The following is a 14,271-nucleotide window of genomic DNA, read 5'->3' on the forward strand; positions in this document are numbered from 1 at the left end:
AACATGTTGAATAGAGAAACTGGAAATTGTGATGTATCATGTTGTATGCACGCATGTGTGATGTATCATGTTGTATGCACGCATGTGATGTATCATGTTGTATGCATGCATGTGTGATGTATCATGTTGTATGCATGCATGTGTGATGTATCATGTTGTATGCACGCATGTGTGATGTATCATGTTGTATGCATGCATGTGTGATGCATCATGTTGTATGCATGCATGTGATGTATCATGTTGTATGCATGCATGTGTGATGTATCATGTTGTATGCACGCATGTGTGATGTATCATGTTGTATGCACGCATGTGTGACGTATCATGTTGTATGCATGCATGTGATGTATCATGTTGTATGCATGCATGTGTGATGTATCATGTTGTATGCACGCATGTGTGATGTATCATGTTGTATGCATGCATGTGTGATGTATCATGTTGTATGCATGCATGTGTGATGCATCATGTTGTATGCATGCATGTGTGATGTATCATGTTGTATGCATGCATGTTCCAAATAAACTCCAACTCAACTCAACTAATCACTCCATCAGGGCAGAGAGGGCGGAGCCACAGGGATTGGAGGACGGACCTCGACTGGAAAGGTGAGTCCGGAACATTTTTTACAGGATGCAGACAGTCTGACTAGAGTTTTATGGAACTAAATGGGATTTTAGTTTTTACTCAAGAGAGCCGTGACGATAAAGCGGACAGAGCCCAGAGTTGTATATGAGCCAAATTTCTAACAAGCACATTCTGAAAATGTACATACGGCCATGGCCAAAAATATTGGGGCACCCCTGCGGTTCTGTCGGATAAATCAAATCAAATCAAATCGAGCTTTATTTCTAAAGCGCTTTTCGTACACAAAAAGAAATGCGACGCAAAGTGCTTTACAAAGTTAAAAACAACCCATACGTACGCACGGACACAGATACCAAACACAAACACACATATGCAACTATATGGACACATGATTGCATGGCTGAGTACAGAGGAGACATGTGAGTAAACACTATCACATCTGCACCAGGAGGTCATCAGACCATGGCCACCAGGACGCTGACACAAAGGCGTCCCCACAAGCACGCCCGATAACCCCTGAGGCAGATGGCTCACCTGAGGAACGTTGGAAAACAAAAATAATAAAACTTGTAAAATAGTAAGAACCATGTGTAGAGCTAAAGAATAAAATAAGAGTAATACATATGAAAATATATATATATATATATATATATATATATATATATATATATATATATATATATATATATATATATATATATATATATATATATATATATATATATATATGTCTTAATTAGATTATCCAAAAAATAGTGCTCGATACCGTGGTAGAGCGTAATATGTATGTGTGGGAAAAAATCACAAGACTATATCATCTCTACAGGCCTGTTTCATGAGGGGTTTCCTCAATCCTCAGGAGATTTTTTTTTTTTTTTTTTGTTTTGTTTTTTTCATGAAACAGGCCTGTAGAGATGAAATAGTCTTGTGATTTTTTCCCACACATACATATATATATATATATATATATATATATATATATATATATATATATACAGTAAATAAATAAATATAACTAAATAAAATATTCCATAACTAATAGGATAAAAAATTAAATACAACGTAAAGTTTATTGTCATTTTTATTCATTTTATGGGTAGTTTGCTGTAAAGTTAAGTGTTTTTATTTAGACAAAAACATGTTTGGAAAGTCTGCTAATACACTGTAATATTTGTTGCAATATTGCATACTATAAAAGGGTAAACGGTATGCAATTTCAAGCGGTACATATATTTTTTTCTGTCAAAAATCAATTAAATTTAGTGAGAAAATATGCAGTACTTTATTGACACATATCATTTCCGGGTGTTTGCGGGCCAGATAAAATGATGTGGCGGGGCCAGATCTGGCCCCCCGGGGCCTTGAGTTTGACACCTGTGATGGAGAATATAAACTTGCAGGGAGTAAGGAAGCGAGGAAGCAGCAAACTACTCCATGTATTACAAAATGTCTGCACAACAATTGTACCTCCGGGTCCCGTTAAAGAAACATTGACCTTGATGAAACATAAGGACACAGGAAGTGTTGCCGCTATAAATAGTTGGTCCGCGTTAGCACTTATAATAACCATATCACTAACACGTGTTAACATTTAAGCTACAAATTTTAAACAGAGTATTTTTGGCTCTTTTTGAATGATTGTTTATTGGATTTTATGGGCGAAAACTGGTTTATGCTTATTTAATAGTTAAAATGCATTAAAAAAAAATTAATCAATCGTCATGATTGTGAACGATAGGCAAAATTCCCCCCAAAAAAGTGTAGACAATAAACAACATTTTTTTTTTCTAATTCTTGTCAAAAACAGCTAACCACATTGACCAGGATTTAATTTATGCAAGTACTAACATCAGAATTATCCTGCAAGGCACTTCTGGTCTTGCTGTTTTTTGATTGATTGATTGAAACTTTTATTAGTAGATTGCACAGTACAGTACATATTATGCACAATTGACCTGTCTCTGCTCGGGATGGTCTCCTGCTGGCCCCACAATGGACTGGACTCTCACTATTATGTTAGATCCACTATGGACTGGACTCTCACAATATTATGTTAGATCCACTATGGACTGGACTCTCACACTATTATGTTAGATCCACTATGGACTGGACTCTCACTATTATGTTAGATCCACTATGGACTGGACTCTCACAATATTATGTTAGATCCACTATGGACTGGACTCTCACAATATTATGTTAGATCCACTATGGACTGGACTCTCACTATTATGTTAGATCCACTATGGACTGGACTCTCACAATATTATGCTAGATCCACTATGGACTGGACTCTCACACTATTATGCTAGATCCACTATGGACTGGACTCACACTATTATGTTAGATCCACTATGGACTGGACTCTCACTATTATGTTAGATCCACTATGGACTGTACTCTCACTATTATTTTAGATACACTATGGACTGGACTCTCTCACTATTATGTTAGATCCACTATGGACTGGACTCTCACTATTATGTTGGATCCACTATGGACTGGACTCTCACAATATTATATTACAACCACTATGGACTGGACTCTCTCACTATTATGTTAGATCCACTATGGACTGGACTGTCACACTATTATGTTAGATCCACTATGGACTGGACTCTCACACTATTATGTTAGATCCACTATGGACTGGACTCTCACTGTTATGTTAGATCCACTATGGACTGGACTCTCACACTATTATGTTAGATCCACTATGGACTGGACTCTCTCACTATTATGTTAGATCCACTATGGACTGGACTCTCACTATTATGTTAGATCCACTATGGACTGGACTCACACTATTATGTTAGATCCACTATGGACTGGACTCTCACAATATTATGCTAGATCCACTATGGACTGGACTCACACTATTATGTTAGATCCACTATAGACTGGACTCTCACTATTATGTTAGATCCACTATGGACTGTACTCTCACTATTATTTTAGATACACTATGGACTGGACTCTCTCACTATTATGTTAGATCCACTATGGACTGGACTCTCACTACTATGTTGGATCCACTATGGACTGGACTCTCACAATATTATGTTACAACCACTATGGACTGGACTCTCTCACTATTATGTTAGATCCACTATGGACTGGACTGTCACACTATTATGTTAGATCCACTATGGACTGGACTGTCACACTATTATGTTAGATCCACTATGGACTGGACTCTCACTGTTATGTTAGATCCACTATGGACTGGACTCTCACACTATTATGTTAGATCCACTATGGACTGGACTCTCTCACTATTATGTTAGATCCACTATGGACTGGACTCTCACACTATTATGTTAGATCCACTATGGACTGGACTCTCACACTATTATGTTAGATCCACTATGGACTGGACTCTCACACTATTATGTTAGATCCATTATGGACTGGACTCTCACACTATTATGTTAGATCCACTATGGACTGGACTCTCACACTATTATGTTAGATCTACTATGGACTGGACTCTCACACTATTATGTTAGATCCACTATGGACTGGACTCTCACTATTATGTTAGATCCACTATGGACTGGACTCTCACAATACTATGTTATATCCACTACGGACTGGACTCTCACAATATTATGTTAGATCCACTATGGACTGGACTCTCACACTATTATGTTAGATCCACTATGGACTGGACTCTCACTATTATGTTAGATCCACTATGAACTGGACTCTCACACTTTTATGCTAGATCAACTATGGACTGGACTCTCACACTATTATGTTAGATCCACTATGGACTGGACTCTCACTATTATGTTAGATCCACTATGAACTGGACTCTCACACTTTTATGCTAGATCAACTATGGACTGGACTCTCACACTATTATGTTAGATCCACTATGGACTGGACTCTCACTATTATGTTAGATCCACTATGAACTGGACTCTCACACTTTTATGCTAGATCAACTATGGACTGGACTCTCACACTATTATGTTAGATCCACTATGGACTGGACTCTCACTATTATGTTAGATCCACTATGAACTGGACTCTCACACTTTTATGCTAGATCAACTATGGACTGGACTCTCACTATTATGTTAGATCCACTATGGACTGGACTCTCACACTATTATGTTAGATCCACTATGGACTGAACTCTCACTATTATATTAGATCCACTATGGACTGGACTCTCACTATTATATTAGATCCACTATGGACTGGACTCTCACTATTACCGTATGTTAGATCCACTATGGACTGGACTCTCACACTATTATGTTAGATCCACTATGGACTGGACTCTCACAATTATGCTAGATCCACTATGGACTGGACTCTCACACTATTATGTTAGATCCACTATGGACTGGACTCTCACACTATTATGTTAGATCCACTATGGACTGGACTCTCACTATTATGTTAGATCCACTATGGACTGGACTCTCACTATTATATTAGATCCACTATGGACTGGACTCTCACTATTATATTAGATCCACTATGGACTGGACTCTCACTATTATGTTAGATCCACTATGGACTGGACTCTCACACTATTATGTTAGATCCACTATGGACTGGACTCTCACTATTATGTTAGATCCACTATGGACTGGACTCTCACTATTATGTTAGATCCACTATGGACTGGACTCTCACACTATTATGTTAGATCCACTATGGACTGGACTCTCACATTATTATGTTAGATCCACTATGGACTGGACTCTCACACTATTATGTTAGATCCACTATGGACTGGACTCTCACACTATTATGTTAGATCCACTATGGACTGGACTCACACACTATTATGTTAGATCCACTATGGACTGGACTCTCACACTATTATGTTAGATCCACTATGGACTGGACTCACACACTATTATGTTAGATCCACTATGAACTGGACTCTCACAATATTATGCTAGATCCACTCTACGTCCATTGCACCGGTCACCCTAGAGGGGGTGGGTCCCCACATCTGCGGTCCTCTCCAAGGTTTCTCATTGTCCCATTGGGTTGAGTTTTTCCTTGCCCTGATGTGGGATCTGAACCGAGGATGTCGTTGTGGCTTGTGTAGCCCTTTGAGACACTGGTGATTTAGGGCTACATAAATAAACATTGATTGATTCATTGTTTGACCACTAAATGGTAACACCCGAATAAGTTTTTCAACTTGTTTAAGTCGAGGTCCACGTTGATCAACCCACTGTGCAGTCACGCGGTGCTGCGTCCCGTAACAAAGTCTGGGCTTCTCTTCTACAATTTCCTGCTAAAGTCTCCTGAGATCATGTTGAGAGAGTGAAAAACATTCGGGAGAAGAGGTCTTCTCACAGATCCTGTCAACACGTACAGCCTTGGAGTTCCACGTCTGCCCGTCAAACGGCTTTAACTTAATAACTTGGAAGTCAATTCGGCGACAACATATCAGGCCGTAATCGAGTTTTGTCGTGTTTTCAGAGTTGCTCAATCGAATTTAAAGCAAAATGGCTGTTTTGACTTTGTGAAAGGGTTCCCTGGAAAGGCTCGACAAGAAGTGAAGGCCGAGGACTTCTCACCCCTCTGAGAGAAAACCGCTCTCACACTAGGGGACGCTTTCATTCTGGCCTCGGGTTACTTTGCCAATAAACGTCGGAGCTGAAAACAGCGGCAGACGGCCGGTGTTTTTGTGCTTCCTGGTGGCAAAATGTCGGGATGAGTACGTTCATTCATCATCATCATAGCCTGGTGCTCCCGTGCCATCTGGCGAGGCGCAGATGCCCCGGGAATGCCGTCATCCCGCGTGTCACGGTGCCCGTCCGGACCCCCGCGACATGGAAACGGCTTCAGCTGCGACAATAAACCAATCACTTTGTGTCAACACGGCCCGGGTGTTGGTTTTCCACGACATTGTCACCGACTTGACGCCCGGAGGAGGAGCACAGGAACACGCCGCCTCCTGGCTGAAATGATTGGCACGTACAGAAATAAATTCGTTATTTTGTGTAAATAAATCCGCCCGCTGTGTCGTAATTGCGCCGCTTATTTTTCTAAGCCGGGGATTCTGAGGTCGGACCGGAGAAACGCTGCCGCAAACCGCTAAAGAAGCTTAAGGACTTTGAAGGTCTAGAAGGAAGGAGAAGATCGGATGGTGTTTCAGAAAGGCCGTGATAGAATTACAGGGACACATTTAGTACAAACTAGAGGTGGCTACCTCACCATTCCATTGCAATTCCATTGATGCAGCCTTCATTTACAATTTTTTTCCCGTTGAATTAAATAAGCGTTTATCACTTGCAACTAGGGATGATGTTTGATGAGGAATTATCGAGTCCGAGCCTATTATCGAATCCTCTTATCAAACCGATTCCTTATCGATTCTCTTATCGAGTCCAGATAGGTTGTTGTCCATGGAAAAAAACACACAATATTTGGTTTAACAAAAGCTCACTTTTATTATATAATAAAAAAATGTAATCTAATAAATAAATAAATATTGACTGTTACCCACCTAAAAAAATAAAATAAAATAAATAAATGTTGACTGTTGTTACCCAAAGTATATTAAGTGGGATTTTTCAGAGAAACTAATATATACAGTAACACAAAAACAACCTGTCTCTGTGATCACTATAGGTGTATAAATAATAATATAGTGTTCAATAAAATCAGTCCCTTGGGCACAAAACTGAAAATAATACAGCTCTCCAAAAAGTGCACTTCTGCTGCTATTGGAACATAACTGTTTGTTGTGATGCTTTGACATTTTTGCACTTTATTTCTTTATTGAAAGAAAATTCTATGAAGAGAAAATGTGTTTGCAAATGTGGTTCCAATGCTAAAAAATGAAAAGTTAAAGCTAAAAAAAAGAAATACACTTTATTGAGTTAACATTATTTCTTTATGGGGGAAAGATGTTATGAGCTAGAGAATATAACAACTACACTACCCAGCATGCAACGGGAGTTACGAGCATGCGCGCTAGCCCCGAAAAGTGTTGCATGTTGCCACGCTGTGAAAGTAAATGTCAAGAACTCAGCCAACACGCCTCGTCTGCATTATTTATAATTAGACAGACAACACATCTACAGTGTGATTTTGTTTTGTTTACAAGGAAAGAGACTCTGCCAGACGGAGATGTGTTGTATATATATGTATGTGCTGCGGTTGTTTTAAGAAGGTTGCGACAGCTGCCGTAAAGGAGGTGCGTTGCTAGCCTGGTTGCTATGTTTCCGGTTGGTCGTAAAAGTGTTCGTCATGTGTTTTTACCCTGCTAAAATCTCTCAGTAAAGTTATTCGTTGGATTATACCTTTTCTTTCGAACTTTATTACACCTTGGAGCGCTTTTTCCCGTCCATTGTTTTTCCTGCTTTCGCTATCTGCGCCTAATGACTGAGCTACGTGACGTCAATTCTTGTGATGTCCCACGGAGCATTTCTGGTCGGGACGGGATTCCACTCTTTTTCTTTACTATAGTGGTCTCGATAACGGGTACCGGTTCTCAAAAAGGTATTCGAGTCCGAGGACTCGGTTCTTTTCTTATCTAACAACCGGGAAAACCGGTTTCGAGTATCATCCCTACTTGCAACTTTAAAAAACAGTGCATTTGTAATAAAAAAAAACAGTTCAATTCATTCAAAACTGGAACATAAGTGCCCTGATTAAAGCGGCTGTTCGGATCTGGTCCGTGTACCTTCCGTTCATTCTATTTCCAAATCTTAAATGCAAATCAAAAAACACATTTCGGGGCCATTTTTTCTATTTTCATTTCTGAAACAAAAGTTGGACAACTATTTTACCATGAATTGATTAACGTGGACTTAAACAAGTTGAAAAACGTATTGGTAGGGATGATGTTTGATAAGAAATTATCAAGTTCCAGCCCATTATCGAATCCTCTTATCGAACCGATTCCTTATCGATTCTCTTATCGAATCCAGATAGGTTGTTGTATATGGAAAAAAACACAATATTTGGTTTAACAAAAGCTCACTTTAATTTTATAAGAAAAAAATAAAATAAAATAAATAAATAAATATTGACTGTTTCCTCCCTAAAAAAATAAAATAAATAAATATTAAGTATATTAAGTGGGATTTTTCAGAAAAACAAATATATACAGTAACACAAAAACAACCTGTCTCTATGATCACTATAGGTGTATAAATAATAATGTAGTGTTAAATAAAACCAGTCCCTTGGGCACAAAACTGAAAATAATACAGCTCTCCAAAAAGTGCACTTCTGCTGCTATTGGAACATACTAACTACAGACACAGGCAGACAGCTAACAAACAATCCAAGACGTCTAATAAAGTTCCAAAGCAGATTAACTTATTTAGGCTCTTTATTGTTGTTGATCGTGCTTTGTCTTTTCCTATCTTTACTTTTGTCTTGCACTGTTATTTTTTATTTTTTTTAAACTGAAATACACACAATGACAAATGTATAAGCTATGTGATGCAATTAACATACTGAAATGTAATACACAATATGTAAATATTAGCTTCACACAAATATACAGTACTATCATCAAACAAATACTTCTGAGTGTTGAAACTATTTCGATGGTGGAAATACACCACTAGCAGCCATTTTAAGTCCTCAAAACATCCATTGAAACAGTGCACAAAAATCGTTTTTCAATAAACATCTTACTATCAAATGTAACTACTTTCCACCTTAATATTGAGTTACATAAACAAGTTAAACAGTTTACTTACAGACTTATCTTTTCCAACGATTGTAAGAGCTAACACAACTTGTCTACTTCTCAATTGTCTCATGAACTGAACTGACTCGCCAAACTATTGACGCGTAGTATTTTCATATCGCCACAAGGTGTCAGTAAGAGTCTACAATCAAATGGGCATAACATTGCCCATTTGGGATTCGTTCCCAGGGATTCGAATAAAGAACCAACTCTTTTTCTTTACTATAGTGGCCTCGATAACGGGAACCGGTTCTCAAAAAGAGATTCCAGTCCGTGGAATCGGTTCTTTTCTTATCGAACAACCGGGAGAATCGGTTTCGAACATCATCCCTAATGGTTACTCTGCCGAGCTCTAGACAGCACCGACACTCAACAACAACACATCATTTGCAGACTATAATTACTGCTTTGCAAGAAATATTTGAAATTAGATCATCTCCCACGGCACACCAGACTGTATCTCACGCCGCGGTACAGTGGTTGAAAAACACTGGTCTAGAGAACATTTGTTGTGTTCACATTTTTGCACGTTACTGTAATAGGATTGACATGAAAACTGAAGCTTCTCCAGTTTTGGTCTGAATTGCGTGTTGCTTTTCTAAAAAACATAAAAAAAACATCAGCCTTCCTTCCAGCAGAAAGTGACACCTTCAGATGCCTCCCAATTACCCGCCAGATGTTGCTGCATGTGCGAGATGGTCGCTGTTTTGGCTACACCTCACCACCCTCCGCAGCCAATGTGGCTCATGTTATGGCCCCGTGTGGGCCCCGCCGAGTCTTTCTTGACATGCAAACAGTGGCCCCACACCGGCCTTGTTATACTAGACTAAGTCGTCCAGCCCCCGACCGCGGCCATGTGCCGTCCCGGGGCTGCGAACAGATGCTGTTACAGCGTGGTTCTGCTTCCACGCAGGTCAAATCTTCCTTCTTGGCTCTCGGGGGCCCCTAAATTCACTTATGGCGCGGGACGCCTGAGCTGGGCTTGCCAGCAGGCAGCGGTGCTGTGCTCAAATATTGACGTTCATCCAATCCTTGCATCTGACAGTAGCATGGATGTTTCAGGGAGGTCATGAGATGCCCTCCTGGACCTTTTGACACGGGACATTAGGCACCGGCTGTAATTTGACCTTCAAATAACAACATAGTGGTGCGCGGTCATGCTAATTTTAAGATCACGGTGGCCGAACTGTTGAGCGACTAGGAATTCCGATAACAAAATATGATTAACAAAATAGTCTTGTAATATTAACCTCTTAAGGCCCAAGCTGTTTGTTTACCGTATTTTTCGGACTATAAGTCAAAGTTTTTTTCATAGTTTGGCCTTGCGTGTGACTTATACTCAGGAGCGACTTATGTGTGAAATGATTAACACATTAGCGTAAAATATGAAATAATATTATTTAGCTCTTTCACGTAAGAGACTAGACGTATAAGATTTCATGGGATTTAGCGATTAGGAGTGACAGATTGTTTGGTAAACGTATAGCATGTTCTATATCAGGGGTGGGCAATTAATTTTTACCGGGGGCCGCATGAGCAACCCGAGCACTGCTGGAGGGCCACATCGACAATATTTCAATAAAATTTTGCTCAATATTATTTTTGATATATACTGTAAGATAAATAATAATAATAATAATTAATAATTATACTTTCATTTAACCTAACTTAACTTTATACAAAAAGCACTGCTTTGGAAATCATTTGTACCCCTTTCAGAGATCACATTTAGTTCCCCTTAAACATCCTCATGTTGCACAATGAAATGTAAGCATAGGATGAAGTGTGCATTCCTGTAACTTTCTCTAGTAACAGCATTCCATGATTAATATCAATAAATTAACATTAATAATAAATGACAGTAAAATAAGCACACGTATGACTTAGGAGTCACAGTGTAACTTTGTGTGGTGTTTGAGTTGTCCGACTTTTTGTGTGGCCATAAACGCACCAGTGGTTTAGTGCTATGCGTGTTGGTGACAGATGACAAGTTGGTTTTGGCCTGGTTTGTACGGCAGAAAATGACTAGTTTTTCGAGATAGAAGTTTTTTGCTCATGTTTTTGGTGTGGTTATGGCCCAATATAAACAGTTTTGCTCAATAAAATGATCAATATAATTCCTGGCCTCGAAGCATCTCGATAGACGTTACAATAATTGAGCGGTGTTGACGAACACCGTTAGGGCCGCTTGTTGTCACTGTCACTCGAAGTTGCATTGCAAAATTACACAGAATAAATGTGTTTATTTTGTTTAGAATTCAGATGAGATTTGATTTGGTGCGCGGCATATATTTGCTGTGCGCAGAGGACGCTTGAGCAGTGCGCAATTGCGCAGGCGCGCACCTTAGAGGGAACGTTGCTTGGCAGTCCATGTCTTGTTGAAAACACGCCATTCCTCATCAACTTTTCTCTTTTTAGCGTCTCGGGTGTAAACCGTGCATCACTTGTCGCTGTGCACCTTCACTCGCAGCTTACACACGGACACACGCCCAAAATTTTCAAAATAAAAGCAGCACAGTTGTATTGCGCGCACGACATAGATGGTTTTTTCAACTTTATTTTGTCATTTGTGATTGCCGCTGTTCACATTCACTCACAATCACGCCCGAGCATACGTCCACACGGAAGTAATACAAATAACGCTTTTCAAAACAAAAGCAGCACCGTTGTATTGCACACTCGACATAGATACTTTTTTAAATGTATTTTGTCATTTATGATTGGCCTTACGCGGGCCGGACAGGGACGCACAAAGGGCCGGATGTGGCCCGCGGGCCGCAGAATGCCCAGGTCTGTTCTATATGTTAGTTATTTGAATGACTCTTACCATAATATGTTACGTTAACATACCAGTTGGTTATTTATGCCTCATATAACGTACACTTATTCAGCCTGTTGTTCACTATTCTTTATTTATTTTAAATTGCCTTTCAAATGTCTATTCTTGGTGTTGGGTTTCATCAAATACATTTCCCCAAAAAATGTGACTTATACTCCAGTGTGACTTACCGTATTTTCCGCACCATAAGCCGCCCCGTGTTATAAGCCGCACCTTCAATGAATGGCATATTTCAAAACTTTTTTTACCTATAAGCCGCACCTACGTTGCGCTAAAGGGAATGTCAAAAAAACAGTCAGATAGGTCAGTCAAACTTTAATAATATATTACAAACCAGCGTTCTAACAACTCTGTTCACTCCCAAAATGTAATGTGCAAATGTGCAATCACAAAAATAGTAACACTCCAAATAGTGCAGAGCAATAGCAACATCAATAACTCAACGTTGCTCGAACGTTAATGTCACACGACACACAAAATAAACATTTAAAGCTCACTTTCTGAAGTTATGGAGTCGTAGATCAACAGGGACGGCGCTGCGTGAAAAAAGTCACCCGGTCTCTTCGCGTAAACTTCTCTCAACCACTCGCTCATCTCTTCTTCATCCATCCATCCCTTCGAGTTAGCTTTTATGATGACGCCGGCTGGAAAGTTCTCTTTTGACAAGGTCTTCCTTTTGAATATCACCATGGGTGGAAGTTTCTGGCCATTAGCATGGCAAGCTAGAACCACATTGAAGGACGACTTCTCATTCCCTGTGGTGCGAATATTCACCGTACGTGTTCCCGTTGTATCCACAGTGCGGTTCACAGGAATATCAAAAGTCAGTGGAACCTTGTACGCGTGTCTCTTAGTAGGAGCCATTTTGTGGTCTTTACAGAAACACGCAAATGAAATGAAACGTAATATCTACGCGCTTCTTCTACGAGGGCGGGTGCTCACCTTGGCGGTTGCTTACAGTAGAAGAAGAAGCGCTTCCTCTTCTTTGGGGCGGTTGCTTACCGTAGAAGAAGAAGCGCTTCCTCTTCTACGGGGAAAAAAGATGGCGGCTGTTTACCGTAGTTACGAGACCTAAACTTTATGAAAATTAATATTAATATTAATCCATACATAAGGCGCACCGGGTTATTAGCCGCACTGTCAGCTTTTGAGAAAATGTGTGGTTTTTAGGTGCGGCTTATGGTGCGGAAAATACGGTATGTTTTTTTTCCTTCTTTATTATGCATTTTCGGCCGGTGCGACTTATACTCGGAAAAATACGGTACATGTGTCAATTCTATGTTAGACATTCTCCGTTGTCCTTTGTCACCCATTCTGTTCATAACTTTTATGGACAGAATTTCTAGGCGCAGTCAGGGTGTTGAGGGGATCCGGTTTGGTGGCTGCAGGATTAGGTCTCTGCTTGTTGCAGATGATGTGGTCCTGATGGCTTCATCTGGCCAGGATCTTCAGCTCTCACTGGATCGGTTCGCAGCCGAGTGTGAAGCGACTGGGATGGGAATCAGCACCTCCGAGTCCGAGTCCATGGTTCTCGCCCGGGTTGGGGAGGAGATCTTTCCCCAAGTGGAGGAGTTCAAGTACCTGGGAGTCTTGTTCTCGAGTGAGGGAAGAGTGGATGGTGAGATGGACAGGCGGATCGGTGCGGCGTCTTCAGTATCAATCAATCAATCAATCAATCAATGTTTATTTATATAGCCCTAAATCACAAGTGTCTCAAAGGGCTGTACAAGCCACAACGACATCCTCGGTACAGAGCCCACATACGGGCAAGGAAAAACTCACCCCAGTGGGACGTCGGTGAATGACTATGAGAAACCTTGGAGAGGACCGCATATGTGGGTAACCCCCCCCCTCTAGGGGAGACCGAAAGCAACGGATGTCGAGTGGGTCTGACATAACATTGTGAAAGTCCAGTCCACAGTGGATCCAACACATCAGCGGGAGTCCAGTCCACAGCGGGGCCAACAGGAAACCATCCCGAGCGGAGACGGGTCAGCAGCGCAGAGATGTCCCCAACCGATGCACAGGCTAGTGGTCCACCCGGGGTCCCGACTCTGGACAGCCAGCACTTCATCCATGGCCACCGGACCTATGCAACTCCCCCTCGCAAGGGACAGGGGAGAAGAGGAGAGAAGAAAAGAAACGGCAGATCAAC

At 40.5% G+C, this 14,271-nt stretch overlaps 1 protein-coding gene and 1 long non-coding RNA gene across 2 annotated transcripts in view; one reads left to right on the plus strand and one right to left on the minus strand.

The window, feature by feature from the left end:
* The window catches only part of LOC133630269 (divergent protein kinase domain 2A), a 482,954-nt gene that overhangs the window by 205,356 nt on the left and 263,327 nt on the right, over positions 1–14,271 (minus strand). The window lies entirely within an intron of this gene.
* The window catches only part of LOC133630272 (uncharacterized), a 67,736-nt gene that overhangs the window by 1,284 nt on the left and 52,181 nt on the right, over positions 1–14,271 (plus strand). The window contains exon 2 of the long non-coding RNA XR_009821217.1: positions 558–608. This is a non-coding gene — a long non-coding RNA (uncharacterized LOC133630272). The remainder of the gene's footprint in view (positions 1–557; positions 609–14,271) is intronic.

The sequence above is a fragment of the Entelurus aequoreus genome, linkage group LG15 (assembly GCF_033978785.1).
Source record: "Entelurus aequoreus isolate RoL-2023_Sb linkage group LG15, RoL_Eaeq_v1.1, whole genome shotgun sequence".
Lineage (NCBI taxonomy): Eukaryota > Metazoa > Chordata > Actinopteri > Syngnathiformes > Syngnathidae > Entelurus > Entelurus aequoreus.